A 16,663-nucleotide genomic window follows, 5' to 3' on the forward strand; every position below is an offset into this window, starting at 1 on the left:
AAAAGAAAGAGGAACAAGAAGCCAAATTTATAATTCTGTTTACTAGTGATTGTAGAGGAGTAGAAAAAATATTCAAAAAGAATTGGCATCTACTTCTCAACATCAAATCCTTGGGTCCAACTCTATCAAAAAGACCACCTAAAGCACTACCTATAGCAAAGCCCCAACTTAGGACTTAAGGTTGCTCCATCCATCAAGAACCCAAAAAAGAAAGAAGAATTAGAGACATGGCTGAAACTAAAAGGATTTTTCAGGTGTGGGACCTGCAATAACTGTAGAAGCACTTATTTTGAGAAAAAAATAACTAAAGTTAAATTGAACGCGAACAACTATGAATGGGAAATTATCAAATTTCTGTCATGTAATACCACAGGTGTAATCTATGTGATCGAATGCCCATGTGGCAAACCCTATATAGGGAGAACAAAGAGGCAACTCAAAGTAAGAATAGCTGAACACTTGTAAAACACAAAAAGGGAGTACTCAAGCACCCATTATCGGCACATTTTTCCCCCCACCGCAACAAAGATGGCCTGAAATTTACAGACAGTGAAAAGGAATTGGAGGGACAGGAACTACCTTGTACATATGTCACGAGCCGAGGCAAGGAAATTTTTTGACTTTGAAAGCATTGAATCAAAGGACTTGAATGCTGGTTACGAACTCTTTGGATTTCTGTGAATCGGAAAGCAGGTTGTCAAGACGCCCACACAGGAATAGCCACTGTAGTGGTAGTGTCCCACTAACCGTATTACACTTTTATTTTTTATTTTATTTTTTATTTTTATTTCATTCCTACTTTTATATTCTTTATATTTTATATATTTTTATTTTATTTATTTTTATGTTTATATATTTTTTTATTCATTTTTCATTATTATTATTTATATTTCTTTTTCTTTATCGTTTATTGTCCTTTATTGTTTTTTTTATTTTATTCATTTTCTTTAACACATAAATTTAGGTGCACTACTGTGGTAGATGTAAACAGTGACATAAGGCTAACCCTCAAACTGATGTTAAAATTGAGACATTAGCCAATATATCCTTATATGAAGGACATACCTGAACCCGCACACCAATGCCAAGGTTTCTCAAGTGGCTCGGGACCTAACACTAAACCTATCTGTGCCATGTGGGCAATGCCAGGAGCCAGTGGGCAATTACAGCAGCATTAGGTCCAACTCACAGCCTACTCCCAGTTACCTCCAGTGTGGCTGGGCACACATACAATGGGAGGAGAGAGGCAGGCTATAAGCCCATCAAAAGTTGGCTAATGTGTTGCCAACTTCACAGGTGAACCTTAATGCTGCCTAGAAAGTGATCAAGGTGCATTAAATGTGGAGTTTATACACCTCCAAGTACAAGATGTTAACAAGAAGAAAAAACGTGGTCTCAAAAAGCAGGAGATGCCCAACCCCATTTATGCTGAGTCGGACCTAATGCTGCTGTATCTGTCCACTGGCCCCTGGTATTGCCCATATGGCACAGGTAGGTTTAGTCTTAGGTCCCGTGTCACTTGAGAAACCTTGGCGTTGGTGTGCGGAATCAGGTATGTCCTACAAGTAAAGATATGCTGGCTAATGTCTCAATTTTAACATCAGTTTGAGGGTTAGCCATATGTTACTGTCTACATCTACCACAGTAGTGCACCTAAATTTATGTATTACTCTCATTACTTTCATCTGGTGTAGGATGCCATTGTGGCACTTGTGGTCTGCTGCAGGCATTCTCCATTGTATGCATTTTATGCTGGGTATCAACCTTAGCAACGGACCACAAGCACAGGATCTGCTCCCCCAGCATCAATGGCCAACTGCATTTGGGGTTAAGTACCTCCTGCTTTTTGAGACCACTTTTTTCTTCTTGTAATTTTCTTTAACGGTTCAGTCCTATAATTTGCTCCTTTATTTTTATTTTCAGGGATCACATAGTTATTTTTTAATGCATCCATAACTACCAGACTGCAGGACATAAGTAGTACTCATTCTTTTCGTCTATGTATTTATTTATTCATTCATTCATTTATTCAAAATTACTCTTTTTACTGAGAATTCTGTCTGCACACAGCATATGCAATACCTGATCTTTTCAGAAGTGACACTACCACCAATGTCTATCAACCATAACCTATACACCTACACTACTTCACACATCTTACCCCACACTATACCATCTACGAACAAAACACACATTGCTGCATATCACACCACTTGTGAACATAATATACACTGTTGCACATTATATGACATTGTATCACTATCGATCTCTACGATTCTGAATAGACATAAACCGATCTTTTGCTGTTTGTCTTTATTCCCTATCCCGATTCCTTTTTCTTGTTCCCACTCCATGTCTTACTTTTTTCCACACTCCATTTCTGATTTTTCGCTTAGACCGACCCTTTCCCCTATACAATCAGGATAATTCCCAGTATTTCTCAGCTACTGAAGAAAGGAGAGTTCTGTGTCCAGCTGTTTGACATTATCCCCAGGGATTGGCACCAGACTATGACACAGAGAAAAGATTGCAAATTCTACTGCCTGCTCTGCAACTGGACCCATGTCATCACAGCGCTCCGCCAAGTGTGCGCCTTCTCTACATGCGGCAGGCAGCAGCGATCCCCGAACTGTGTTGTGTACTGGATGCTCGCTACACGGGCGGTCTTTCCAGGGATAGCAACAAGGACGTGACTGACAAGGTACGCCTGAAAAAACGGCAGTGCAATTTCCTGCGTCTGGCATTTTTTCTGGCGTTTTTTCTGTATTTTTTTTTTTATTTGTGTGGAAATTGCACCATGGCAGTTTTTTTTGGTACCCAAAATTTGTTGGGTACCAAACAAAAAAAATAAATAAAGGATGCAGTAGTGATGGAAACATTTTTATTTAACGAAATTTATATATTTTATAACAAAATGTTAAAAAATTTTTTTAATAAAGTGTGTGTGTTTTACTTTTTTCTCAATTTTTTTTACATTTTTTAGGTAGTACTACTATTCCCAGCACTCGCATCTCTACTCTGTACTCCGGCAAGTGATGTGAATAGAACATCACTCATTCATATTTTCCGCCCAAAGTGGGGATTGGCCGGATGGTTGCAGCCAATCACCTCTCTCTGAGGGAAATATAAGTGAGTGGCCGGCTAGAGTATAGTGCAGAGATTTGAGCACAGGAGAAAGCCGCTCCAGATCTTTGCAATAGACAGGACGATCGCAGCGGGTGTCAGTAGTGATACCCACTGTGATCTGTTCTTACCTGCAGGTACTACTACTTCCAACATGGAGCACACTCTGCTCCATGCTGGGAGCTGTGGTACCTGCATTAATAAACAGATCGCAGCAAGTGTAATTTCTGACACCTGTTGCAATCTGTCTATTAATGCAGGTACTACAGCTCCCAGCATGGAGCAGAGTGTACTGCATGTTTGGAGTAGTAGTACCTGCAGTTAAGGAAAGATCACAGTGGATGTCACTCCTGACACCCGCTGTGATCCTCCTGTATAATGTATAGATGCGGTCGACTGCTCTTCTATTGTCCCCTGCACTGACATATATATACACACATATTTCTATTTCCCACAGAGAGCTGTGATTGGCTGGAACCATCTGGCCAATCACAGCTCTCTGTGGGAAATATGAATAAGTGTATATATACAGCAGTGCAGGGGACCATAGAAGAGCGGCTAGCCGCATCTATACATTATACAGGAGGATTGCAATGGAGATCTGTCAGTTAATACAGGTACTACTACTCCCATCATGGAACAGTGTGTTCCATGCTGTAGTAGTACTACCTAAAAAATAAAAAGTCAAAAACACACACACACACTACATTTTTGTTATTGTTGGCTACATTTTTGTTGCCCTGCCCCCACACATAAATTGATCCCTGTTTAAAAATTAATAAAAATTTTGTTATAAAAAAAGATACATTTCGTTAGATACAATTTTTTCCTTCACTACTGTATCTTTTTTATTAATTTTTTTTAATGGTACACTACGAAATTTTATTAAAAAGGTATCTCCATCACTTTTTTGGATTGCTAACGTCCAAAAAAAGAATAAAAAACACCTGCAAAAATGCCAAAGTTAAAACCCACATATAGTTTTTCTATGGGAGAAAAACGCCACGATTTTGACTAAAAAATCGCCAGTGGCTCAACATGCTGCGATTTTGGAAAACCGCCAAGGAGCTGAAAAACACCAAAAAAGGGTGAAAAAAACGCCAAAAAGATTTAAGAAAAAATGCCAAAGTGAGAAACGCCAAGTGGAATAAGAATTTTGCAATTCCTCATTGATTTACAGCTAACATCTGGCCGCAGTGTTTTTTGTCCGAAAAACGCAATGCCGCAGAATTGGCGTTTTTCTTTGCGTTCCACCCCCCCCCCCCCCCAAAAAAAAAAACAAGTAGAAACTGAGCCTTAACCCGCTTATGTTTACTGCATGACATGCATCACATCTAGCTACACAGTAGCGATCGACATACCTTTTCCCTACAGGAACCGATACATCTGGAGGAGACAGGACAAGGATCAACCGCAATCTCTTGTACTATATGTACTACACCGTAGCTATAAACGGTAATTTTGAACAGTAACCATTTATTTGCAAAACGCCATTGCATTACAGACCTAGTGGCCCTCATTTACTATTGCAAACCCGACATGTTTTGTCGGGTTGTGCGCCAGATTCTGTCACATTGAGCCAGAAATTCTGTCTGCGCCAGAATTTTGTGCCAGAATTGAAAAAATCCCGACTAACTCTCCATTTTGCTAAGAAAACCAGAAAAAGGGGCCTGGTCGCCGGGAAAGGGGGCGTGGTCTCAGAAAAGGGGCGTGTTCCCGAAATTTTCACAAAAAAATTACATATTTACTAAGGTTTCCACATAAAATGTGGTGGATTTGAGTCGAGGAAAACCAGACAGATCAGAGCATGTGTAAAAAGGAAAGTGTAGGGAAAGTGGAAAATGTAGGGAAACCTTAGTAAATACCGTGGAAAATAAATTGCAGGGAATTAACCCCTTAAGGACGCAGCCCTTTTTCACCTTAAGGACTGAGCTTTTTCGCAATTCTGACCACCGTCGCTTTACGAATTAATAACGCGAAAATGCTTTTACCGAATATTCTGATTCTGAGATTTTTTTTTCGTGACTTATTCTACTTTATTTTGGTGATAAATTTTTCGGCGTTACTTGCATCCTTTTTTGGTGAAAAAATCCCCAAATTTCCTGAAAATTTAGAAAATTTAGCATTTGTCTAATTTGAAGCTCTCTACTTGTAAGGAAAATAGATATTCCCAATAAATTTTATTTTTATTCACAAATACAATATGTCCACTTTATGTTGGCATACATATTTTTGCTTTTGAAAAAATTAGAGGGCTTCAAAGTAGAGCAGCAATTTTCAAAAATGTCATGAAAATTGCTAAATCTGAAGGGACAAATGTTACAGAACTACAACTCCCAGCATGCCTGGGCAGTCCAGGCATGCTGAGAGTTGTAGTTTGGCAACATCTGGAGGGCTACCGTTTGGGCTCCACTTGGGCACCAGATGTTGCAAAACTACAACTCCCAGCATGCCCAGACAGCCTTTGGCTGTCTGGGCATGCTGGGAGTTGCAGTTTGGCCTTCCCAGTGGTTGCCACAGTAAAGATCACTTTACTTTCACTTTCAATTCCCCCCACCCACCATCGCTTCCCTACCTGAGCCAGGATCCAGCAGTCTCCAGCGAAGATCGGGGGGTCCCCAGGCATCTTCTTTGCAGGTACCCGGCCTCCATCTTCTGTCCATGTTCCCCTCGACATCCAGGGGTGGGCAAAACAGGAGGTTGCCATGGCAACCCACTGTCCTGCTCTGCCCTTGGTCAGAATCAGTTCTGACCAATGGCAGGGGATAGGAGGAGATCGCAGCACTGGTCCTCAGGATGATCGGGGCTGTCTCTGACAGCTCCAATCATCCCTATTTTCTGGGTGGTCGGGTCACCAGAGACCCGATCAGCCCGGAATAGCAGAAAATCGCATGTCTGAATTGACATGCAATTTTCTGCGATCGCCGACATGGGGGGGGGGGGGGGGGGGGATGTACGGTGGTCTCAGGACCCCTCTGGGCCATGTGCTGGGATGCCTGCTGAATGAATAAGGACTTAAGGACTCGGGATTCAGGGCGTATACATACGCCCGGCGTTCTGAACAGGATAAAACCCACAAAGATCCCACACTCCATTCTTAGTAAATAAGGGTCATTGTGTGGAAAGTTTACAGCTTTACAATAATGAACTTTTTTCCAGTGCCAACCCCCTGGTTATCATGCCTTATCCCCCTATATTTTATTATCACTATAGTTGATGCATATTTTATTGTACTAATTTTACTGACCTATTAGGGTTGCTGAGTAAGGTGACAGTAAGGGCCCTGCGATTCCACCTGTATGCTCAGCACCGCTATCACCATTTTTGGCAGAATCTTATCTATTGATAAATGTCAATTTATTTTAAAGTGTAAATGGTCTACCGAACTGTCATTCTACCATTCACCCTCAGTCTGTCTCATCTATCTTTCCCCCTCCTTCCTATCTCTCTCTCCCTGTATGTCCCCATTGCCATACACCATATCCCACCATAGAATCTCTTGAGGACTGTACAATTTTTTTTTTATTAGCCCCAATTTCTTCCAGTTAGCACTTTGGGTATTTTAGTGCCTCAGTTCTTTGATCACACTTATTGTTGAGCTGCACAAATCCAGTTTTTGGTTCTATAATTCTATTCTTAGTACTCTGTCAGATCTGGAGATTGTTGAGGTCAGCACAACATCAGTGAATCATTGTTTCCATTTGGATGTTCGCTTACACCTGAATAACACAACAATTCACCAATGTTGTGTTGGCCTCCACGATCACATGAGCCAACACCGTTAGACTATGTTCAGATGGCGGAATTTCCACAATTCCACACACATTCCTGAAAAAACTTGCTGAACAGGAATTTCTGTGGTATATAAATACGGAATTCTGCTGAAATGTAAGCCCCATTGAATTTAATGGGATTACACCCGCAATTCTGCAAACTTTAAAGACAGGTATTTAAATTTTGCAGAATGTGGAATTCCCTGCCACAGAAATTTAGCTGTGAGAATGGGACATTGGAATCCCATTAAAGTTAAAGGTGTACTCTGCCTCTAGACATCTTATCCCCGATCGCGGTGGTCCCCAGTAGCGGCACCCACTGTCATCACATCACAGAGGAAAATCTCTGTGTGATGATGGGGCGATACAGGGGCCTGAACTCGGTGGCGTTACTGCCCCTCCTGACTTCATGCCCCACCCCCTTAATGTAAGTCTATGGGAGGGGATGTGACGGCCACCACGCCCCTCCCATGGACTTGTATTGAGGGGGTGCGACGTGACGGCACTGCTCCGGCCCCTGTATCACCCCATCATCGTGCACAGAGATTTTTCTCTGTGCCGTGATGAGGACGGGGTGCTGCTACTGAGAACGCAGGGGGTGCCAGTGGCAGGACCCCCGCGATCAGACAGCTTATCAAAGGATCTTATCCAAAGGATAGGGGATAAGATGTCTGGGGGCGGACTACCCCTTTAATGGGCAGTACATTTTGGCGGAATTTCCAGTGGAATTCTGCATGGAAATTCTGCATGAGACTTCATCAAGGAATCAGTGTATCCCCCTACCCCCCCCCCCCCCCCCCAGCTACAGGAATTGTGTAACCTGAGATAATGCATTTCTGAAACAGTGAAGTCCATATCCAAGGATATGATGGCTTGCGTCTGGACAGAACTGGACCCCCACCGAGACATCTGCTTTGCCACAAATGGAAATGTCTTTGAACATTGCTAGTGCTAGATAAAACTTGAATATTCAATGTTAACAGATTTGTGTTATAATCTCTCAGTTATTAATACTGGGGCTATAACTTTGCTCCATCTGTTTTCAAAGGGGTATTTCAGGATTTTTTTTTTTTTATTTGACTATGCTACAGTTAGTGTGGTTCATAAAATAGTGTCTATACCTGTGTTTCATGGTGGTCTTGCAATTCCTCTGTGATTTTTGCTCCAAGGTTTGTTTTTAAAAGCATATAAAATATTTGTCATCTCATGTTTTCCCAGGTTGCAGTTCAACCAGAGACATTCCATCAGGTGATGAAAAGGAGCCAGTCTTTGCTTCAATGAGTGGAGCAACTGCTGGGTGGAAAGGAGATCATTTTGCAAGAAATTGTAGTTTTGCAACAGCTGGAGGCACCCTGGTTAGAAAACACTGATCTATTAAATGGAAGGGATCACAGGAGTGTTTCAATGGGTTGGGAGGCTGATGTGTGGAAGGGAAAAAAGTTACCTTACACTTACAAACAAGGAATTATGGGACTTGTAGTTGGAGAGAGGGAACTCCAACAGGAAAAAGCCATTTCACAAAAAGATAGCCACAGCATTATAGTTGACTCAGAACATAGCCATTTAACACAAAGACAAGCACGGATCCTTCCTAAGCATTACTGTCTAGAAAATAAGTACTAAAATCACCTTATGGTGGAGAACCCCTTTAATCACTCTGTATTCCATAAAAGTCACATGATGTGCCTTTATTTATGTTTCTTGTTATAAGGGCAGACAACAGATTACAGCCCATTTAGGGGTAATTCTAAACACAGAAAAAAATGTCCACATCCAAAGTCCTCTGCAAGTCTAAATGGTATCTGAAAAATATCTTTATAAGAAAAGAGGCTCCAACATCTCCATCATGTTTCTAGAGCCCCATAGAGGATATTTCTATAAACTGCAGAATCAGGTGTATAAATATTCAATTGTATTTGTCTGTTGAAAGAGAACTCCGGCGGGAGGTTTTCTTTTTCTTTCTAACTATGGCAATTGTGTGGGTTTGAAAGAAAAAAAAACAAACATCTACTTACAGTGTCCTGCTTCGGTCCCCTGATGAGATCATCTTTCAGAGCTGCAGCCTGACTGTTGTCTACAAAAAGCACCTGGGCCCGGTATGTCATATGGCGATTTGCTGAGCTTCTTTTTATTTAGAGGAAATATCCTAAATTTAACCTCTACTTTGCTTATGTCCTGTGAAACACCTAGGACCAGGGGTCAGCATCGTCAGAATGGCACTGGTTGAGGATCTACAGTAGGTGAGTACAGTTTTTTTCTTTTTCTCTTTCCACTCTCCATGAGCTGTTTTAAATATAAAATTAAGGCCAAAATTAGACCAGTCCTATGTTGTATGACCTACACAGTTTCCCTCTTCAGGGCTGGACAGCAGGGGTCCAGGATGCTCAAGTCTATAGTATGGTCTATAGTCTAGTGAGTTTCCCTGTTGTAGAGTCCACCAGATGAGTTCCCCAGTGACAGTAGCAACTCTGTCTCTAGGCACCCTGCACCAAGCTGTACTCTCCTTTTCAGCTCAGTATGGGGTTCAATGGGACCTGACAGCTTTCCTGATATGTCCATTTTACTAAATACTTTATGAAATAATTTCGGACCACAAAAGAGTGCAAATCAATTTAGAAACCACTTTCATTTTTTATATTTTAGGTTGAAAGCCTTTATTTATAAGTAAGTGTCTGAGGTAGACATGATACCGATAGGTTTTTAGTCTTTATATTTCTATTTTTGTAAAATCTTGTATTCCCTATAAGTTAACTATATTCTTAAATAAAAATAATAATAGTCATAATAATAATATTAATAATAAAGGTTTAATCAAGTTGTGCCAATCCTCAGTTAGATTTTCAAAGAAATTTATAAATGAATGTATTAATGGGTTATACCAGGTGAGATGTGTCGCTAAAGATACTGTCCAATCCATGCTGGCTCTTTGACAAGAGGAACGGCAACGGTTTGTATGAACCCTTTTTATGTTTATTTATGTATTCTTAATATATGCATATTATTTCATACATTTGACAAACACATTTTAAAGTGATTACATTTTACTTTAATTTAGATGCCCAGTATGATTGTTGATTGCTCTAAATGTAAGTAAAAGCATTTAAAAAATATGTCAGCCTGGAAAAGAAATGACACAAGATTAAGAAAAATATGCCAAGGTCTAATCTAGGGTCTCCCCCCCCCCCATTGTGGGGTCTGTGTTCATTTTAAAGTTAAAGGGGTACTCCACTGGAAAACATGTTTTTAAAATCAACTGGTGCCAGAAAGTTAAATAGATTTGTAAATTACTTCTATTTAAAAATCTTAACCGTTCCAGTACTTATCAGCAGCTGTATGTTCCAGAGGAAGTTATTTTCTTTTTTAATTTCTTTTCTGTCTGACCACAGTGCTCTCTGCTGACACCTCTGTAAATTTCAGGAACTGTCCAGAGTAGGAGAAAATCCCAAAAGCAATTCTATCCTGCTCCGGCCACTTTCTAAAATGGACAGAGCTGTCAGCAGAGAGCACTGTAGTCAGACAGAAAGGAAATTCAAAAAGAAAATAAATTCCTCTGGAACATACAGCTGCTGATAAGTACTGGAAGGGTTAAGATTTTTAAATAGAAGTAATTTACAAATCAGTTTAACTTCCTGGCACCAGTTGATTTAAAAAAAAAAAAATGTTTTCCAGGGGAGTACCCCTTTAAGGAATTTAAATTATTTAGGGTCTCTGGTAAGTGTCTGATGTATATAGGGGTTCTAAACTGAAGACTGATATATTTAGGGGCTCTGGTCAAAAGTCTAATGTATTTAGGGGTTCTGGTCTGATGCCTAGTCTATTTGGAAGGTCTGGTCTGAGGAAGTGGCATAACAATAAACTTGAGGACCAACCTGCCAGACTTACTGAGGAGGGCCCTAAGCTCCTCTCCCCAAACATATGCCACTCCCATACAATATACCCCACCCACCCTAACTTCATATATATTTATATACCTCAATTAGCAGTATGATATAGAATAAATGGACAGTAGGTAGTAGACACCAAAGATTAGTAGTAGACACCAAAGAGTACAGGATATAACCCAGGATAAGTACAGGATAAGTAATGTATGTACACAGTGACTACATCAGAGGAATAGTAAGTGCAACTTTGGAGTATAATACAGGATGTAACTAAAGACAAGTACAGGATAAGTAATTTAATGTATGTACACATTAATTCCACTAGAAGAATAGTGAGTGCAGCTCTGGAGGTGACTGGTAGGAAAATACATAATGTAACAGCAGAATTTTGAGTGCAGCTCTGGAGGGAACTGAAGTCTAAGTATAAGACATAACAGCAGCACTCATGATATGTGGTAGAACGGTGGTGGCAGCTGCATCCCCTTTATGTTTGTTTAACATAGCCTTGTGGGAGCTATGATGGGGCTGGCCCTGGGGAAATCTTTGAGGGAGCCAAGTCTTACACAGGGCCCCTGAACTGTGGGGGCCGCGGGGGCCCTGAAATGCACCTGGTCTGAGATCAGATTTATTTGTTGGGGTTATATTGTGGCATGCATACACAAAGAGGGACATATGGATGGAGGGTTATAATCAAGACCATATACAATTGATCGCTAAGTGATCACTAGAACCCTATATTTCCCAACCACTATTAAAACGTAACCTTTATTGAGCCACAATGTTAAAAACTCACTAAATTGCAATTAGACCATACTGTATATGCATGCTACTGCATGCTGTTATTGAAAAAACTTCTGCGCAGAGATATTGTGGTTGCAGTCCACAATACTCGGTTAGTGTATTGCCTGCCCACCCGACGTTTCGCCACAAGCTGTGGCTTTCTCAAGGGCTTAGAGGCAACTGGCATGCCAATAAGCCATATGGGGTTTATATAACCTCCAATACATGTCACATGAACATGTCACTTCCTTTTGTATCCAAATAACATTATTGGTCAGGTTCTAGATGTGCAGTTTGTGGCATATTGTGGCATGCCTGGACATCTATTGCCATAAACCATAATCTTAAAGGGGTACTCTGGTGGAAAACTTTTTTTTTTTTTTTTTTTAATCAACTGGTGCCAGAAAGTTAAACAGATTTGGAAATCTTAATCCTTCCAGTACTTATTAGCTGCTGAATACTACAGAGGAAATTATTTTATTTTTGGAACACAGTGTTCTCTGCTGAAATCACGAGCACAGTGCTCTCTGCTGACATCTCTGTCCATTTTAGGAACTGTCCAGAGAAGCATATGTTTGCTATGGGGATTTTCTCCCACTCTGGACAGTTCTTAAAATGGACAAATCTGATCTCGGACCAGGTGCATTTCAGGGCCCCCCGCAGCCCCCACAGTTCTGGGGCCCTGTGTAAGACTTGGCTCCCTCAAAGCTTTCCCCAGGGCCAGCCCCACCATAGGTCCCACAAGGCTGTGTTAAACAAGTATAGAGGGGATACCACATATCATGATTTGTAAATTAATTCTATTAAAAATTTTTAATCCTTCCAGTACTTGTCAGCTGCTGTATACTACAGAGGAAGTTATTTTATTTTTTAATTTATTTTCTGTCTGACCACAGTGCTCTCTGCTGACACCTCTGTTGATATCAGGAACTGTCCGGAACAGGAGAAAATCCCTATAGCAAACCTATCCTACTCTGGACAGTTCCTAACATGGACAGAGGTGTCAGCAGACAGCAATATGGTCAGACAGAAAAGAAATTCTAAAATAAAAGAACTTCCTGTGGAACATACAGCAGCTGATAAGTACTGGAAGGATTAAAGGGGTATTCCAGGAAAAAACTTTTTTATATATATCAACTGGCTCCAGAAAGTTAAACAGATTTGTAAATGACTTCTATTAAAAAATCTTAATCCTTTCAGTACTTATGAGCTTCTGAAGTTAAGGTTGTTCTTTTCTGTCTAAATCCTCTCTGATGACACCTGTCTCGGGAAACGCCCAGTTTAGAAGAGGTTTGCTATGGGGATTTGCTTCTAAACTGGGCGTTTCCCGAGACAGGTGTCATCAGAGAAGATTTAGCCAGAAAAGAACAACCTTAACTTCAGAAGCTCATAAGTACTGAAAGGATTAAGATTTTTTAATAGAAGTAATTTACAAATCTGTTTAACTTTCGGGAGCCAGTTGATATATATAAAAAAAGTTTTTTCCTGGAATACCCCTTTAAGATTTGTAAATAGAAGTAATTTACTAATCTGTTTAACTTTCTGGCACCAGTTGATTTAAAAAAAAATAAAAAATTTCCACCAGAGTACCCCTTTATGATAAACATTTTTTTTAAACATTATATCAATTACACTGACATTTTTTTAAATACTCAAAAAAGTGCTAAAAAATTATTCCTGCTGCCAAAATGCAAAAGTAGAAAATGGAAAATAATTCACTGGTCATTACAAACAGGTTTAAAGAGTACCTGTCATATCCCACTATAAAAATGATGTTACTCAGTACCTAATTCAGATCTTGTACATATAATTATTATGTGTCTAGCACCCATATCTCTCTCACAAATACCTTCTATCTGTTACTCACTTGCTTTGTCATCTTGTGCTTTGGAGGGGACGTGTCCTCACTCTACATGACTCATCTTCCTCCCTGAGTCTGCTGTGATGTCCTGGATCTCTTTATACAATCACTGTAGGCTGTTCTGTAACCCCTTTCTTTCTGTTTTCAGGTCGCCATCTGATAGGACAGAAGTGAGCAGAGTGGAGTGCTAGGCCCACCTTAACATACTGGACTTTGTCCCTGCCTGTGCTTCAGCTTGGACAAAGATGATGCTGCAGCCAGACAGGATTGTATTCTGGAAGGTATGTGAACCCCTAGTGGTCTTTTTTTTTATAAGCCACAATTTCTATGAAAAGTAAATAACATTTTCTTATGAAGTATATTACAAAGATTAAAGGGGTACTCCAGGGGAAAACAAATGTTTTTAAATCAATTGGTGCCAGAAAGTTAAACAGATTTGTAACTCACTTCTATTTAAAAATCTTAATCCTTCCAGTACTCACCAGCTGCCGTATGCTTCAGAGGAATTTGTGAAGTTCTTTCCAGTCTGACCACAGTGCTCTCTGCTGACACCTCTGTACATATCAGGGACTGTCCAGAGTAGGAGAGGTTTTGCTATGTGGATTTGGTTCTACTCTGGACAGTTCCTGACATGCTTGCTCTTTCTGAGTGTTTCTGTGTAAGAGGGGGCGTGAAAGAGGAGTTTCAAAAACTGGAGTTTGAAAGCAGGAGGTTGAGATCGCTGTGAGTTTTAATTTTTGAACCCACAAGGTCTACAAAAAATTTTAAGTGTAATTTTGACTGTCTGTTTTTTCCTATACATTTGTGAAATCCCCATAACTAGATGGCCTCCATGTTGGAAAATGCAGTCCAATGTACATCCTGTTCAATGTATGCAATCCTTGAACAACAGTTTGAGGGTGCATATTGTTGTGCGAGATGTGTGCTAGTTGTCCGTTTGGAAGCCCAGATCCTGCATCTAGAGGGGCGACTGGCAACAATGAGAAGCATTAACAACATGGAGAGGAGTCTCCTGCTCACTGAGCAGGCACTCTCGGGAATAGAGGTGCGGGAGGACAGTGGGACGGAGTTGCAGGACAGTCAGGCAGTTAGCTGGGTTACAGTTAGAAAGAGGGGTAGGGGAAAAAGTGTCAGGGAGGCTAGTCCTGAACTGGCACACCCCAACAAGTTTGCCCGCTTGGCAGATGAGGGGGATGCCATTACAGAGCTAGCAGAACTGCAGCAGGATACCGCCTCTGACCGCCAGGGGGGTGTCTGCTCCAGTAAGGAGGGAGGGAGGAGTACAGGGCAGGCCAGACAGGTACTAGTGGTGGGGGACTCAATTATTAGGGGGACAGACAGGGCAATCTGTCACAAAGACCGGGATCGCCGAACAGTGTGTTGTCTGCCTGGCGCACGAGTTCGGCACATCGCGGATCGGGTTGACAGGTTGTTGGGCGGGGCTGGAGAGGACCCAGCAGTCATGGTACATATCGGCACCAATGACAAAGTAAGAGGTAGGTGGAGTGTCCTTAAAAATGATTTCAGGGACTTAGGCCGCAAGCTAAGGCAAGGACCTCCAAGGTAGTCTTTTCTGAAATACTACCAGTACCACGAGCCGCACCAGAGAGGCAGCGGGAGATCAGGGAGGTAAACAAGTGGCTCAGAAGCTGGTGTAGGAAGGAAGGGTTTGGGTTCATGGAGAACTGGGCTGACTTCGCTGTCGGTTACCGGCTCTACCGTAGGGACGGGCTGCACCTCAATGGGGAGGGTGCAGCTTTGCTTGGGGAGAAGATGGCTAGAAGGGTGGAGGAGTGTTTAAACTAGGGACTTGGGGGGAGGGAACCTACAGCAAAGAGGGGGAAGATAGTGTAGATAGAGAGGTGGGAATTATAAATGTACCTGGGGGTGGAGCGGAGGGAGGGGTTAGAATAGTTAATAGGAATAAGCTTCATAGGAAAATAAAACTTACACCCTTGAATCCCATTAACCCCAATAACATAAAGGATGGAAATGTAAAGTGTATGTTCACAAATGCCAGAAGCCTAGCAAATAAAATGGGGGAGCTTGAGGCCTTGATACTGGAGGAACATATTGATATAGTTGGGGTCACTGAGACATGGCTGGACTCCTCGCATGACTGGGCTGTCAATCTGCAGGGGTTTACATTGTTTCGCAAGGATAGAATGAACAGAAAAGGTGGTGGAGTCTGTCTGTATGTAAGAAGTGGTATGAAAGTCAGTGTGAACGATGCCATAGTGTGTGATGATTCTGAGGAGGTGGAATCATTGTGGGTAGAATTACAAAAGGAGGGAAATACTGAAAAAATAGTATTTGGTGTAATCTACAGACCCCCTAATATCACTGAAGAGATAGAAGTTCGGCTTCATAAACAAATAGAGAGGGCCGCCCGGGCAGGTACAGTGGTAATAATGGGAGATTTTAACTATCCAGATATAGATTGGGGTCCGGGGTTGGCTAAAACTACAAAAGGGCGACAATTCCTAAATTTATTGCAGGATAATTTTATGGGCCAGTTTGTGGAGGACCCAACAAGAAGTGATGCCTTGTTGGATCTGATCATTTCCAACAACGCAGAGCTGGTTGGTAATGTAACTGTGCGGGAAAACCTTGGTAATAGCGACCACAATATAGTTACTTTTGACTTAAAATGTAGAAAACAAAGACAGGCGGGGAAGGCAAAAACATATAACTTTAAAAAGGCAAATTTCCCTGGGCTGAGGGCTGCACTACAGGACATAGACTGGGGGGAGGTGTTGTCAAATACTGATACAGAAGGTAAATGGGACATCTTTAAATCAACTCTAAATAACTATACAGCTAAATATATACCAAAGGGGAACAAATATAAACGATTAAAACTAAATCCTACATGGCTGACACATGATGTTAAAAGAGCAATAAACAACAAAAAAATAGCCTTCAAAAAATACAAATCTGATGGGTCAGCTATAACATTTAAACAGTACAAGGAGCTTAATAAAATCTGTAAAAATGTAATAAAAACAGCAAAAATTCAAAATGAGAGACAGGTGGCCAAAGAAAGCAAAACTAATCCTAAATATTTTTTTTAGATATATAAATGCAAAAAAACCAAGGACAGAGCATGTAGGACCCCTTAATAATGATAATGGGTAGGTTGTCACAGGCGATCAAGAGAAGGAGGAGCTACTGAATGGGTTCTTTAGTTCTGTATACACTATGGAAAAAGGAGCTGACATTGGCCAGGTCAGTGCTGGTAACAC

This window comes from Hyla sarda, chromosome 8, assembly GCF_029499605.1.
Source record: "Hyla sarda isolate aHylSar1 chromosome 8, aHylSar1.hap1, whole genome shotgun sequence".
In the NCBI taxonomy this organism is placed as follows: domain Eukaryota; kingdom Metazoa; phylum Chordata; class Amphibia; order Anura; family Hylidae; genus Hyla; species Hyla sarda.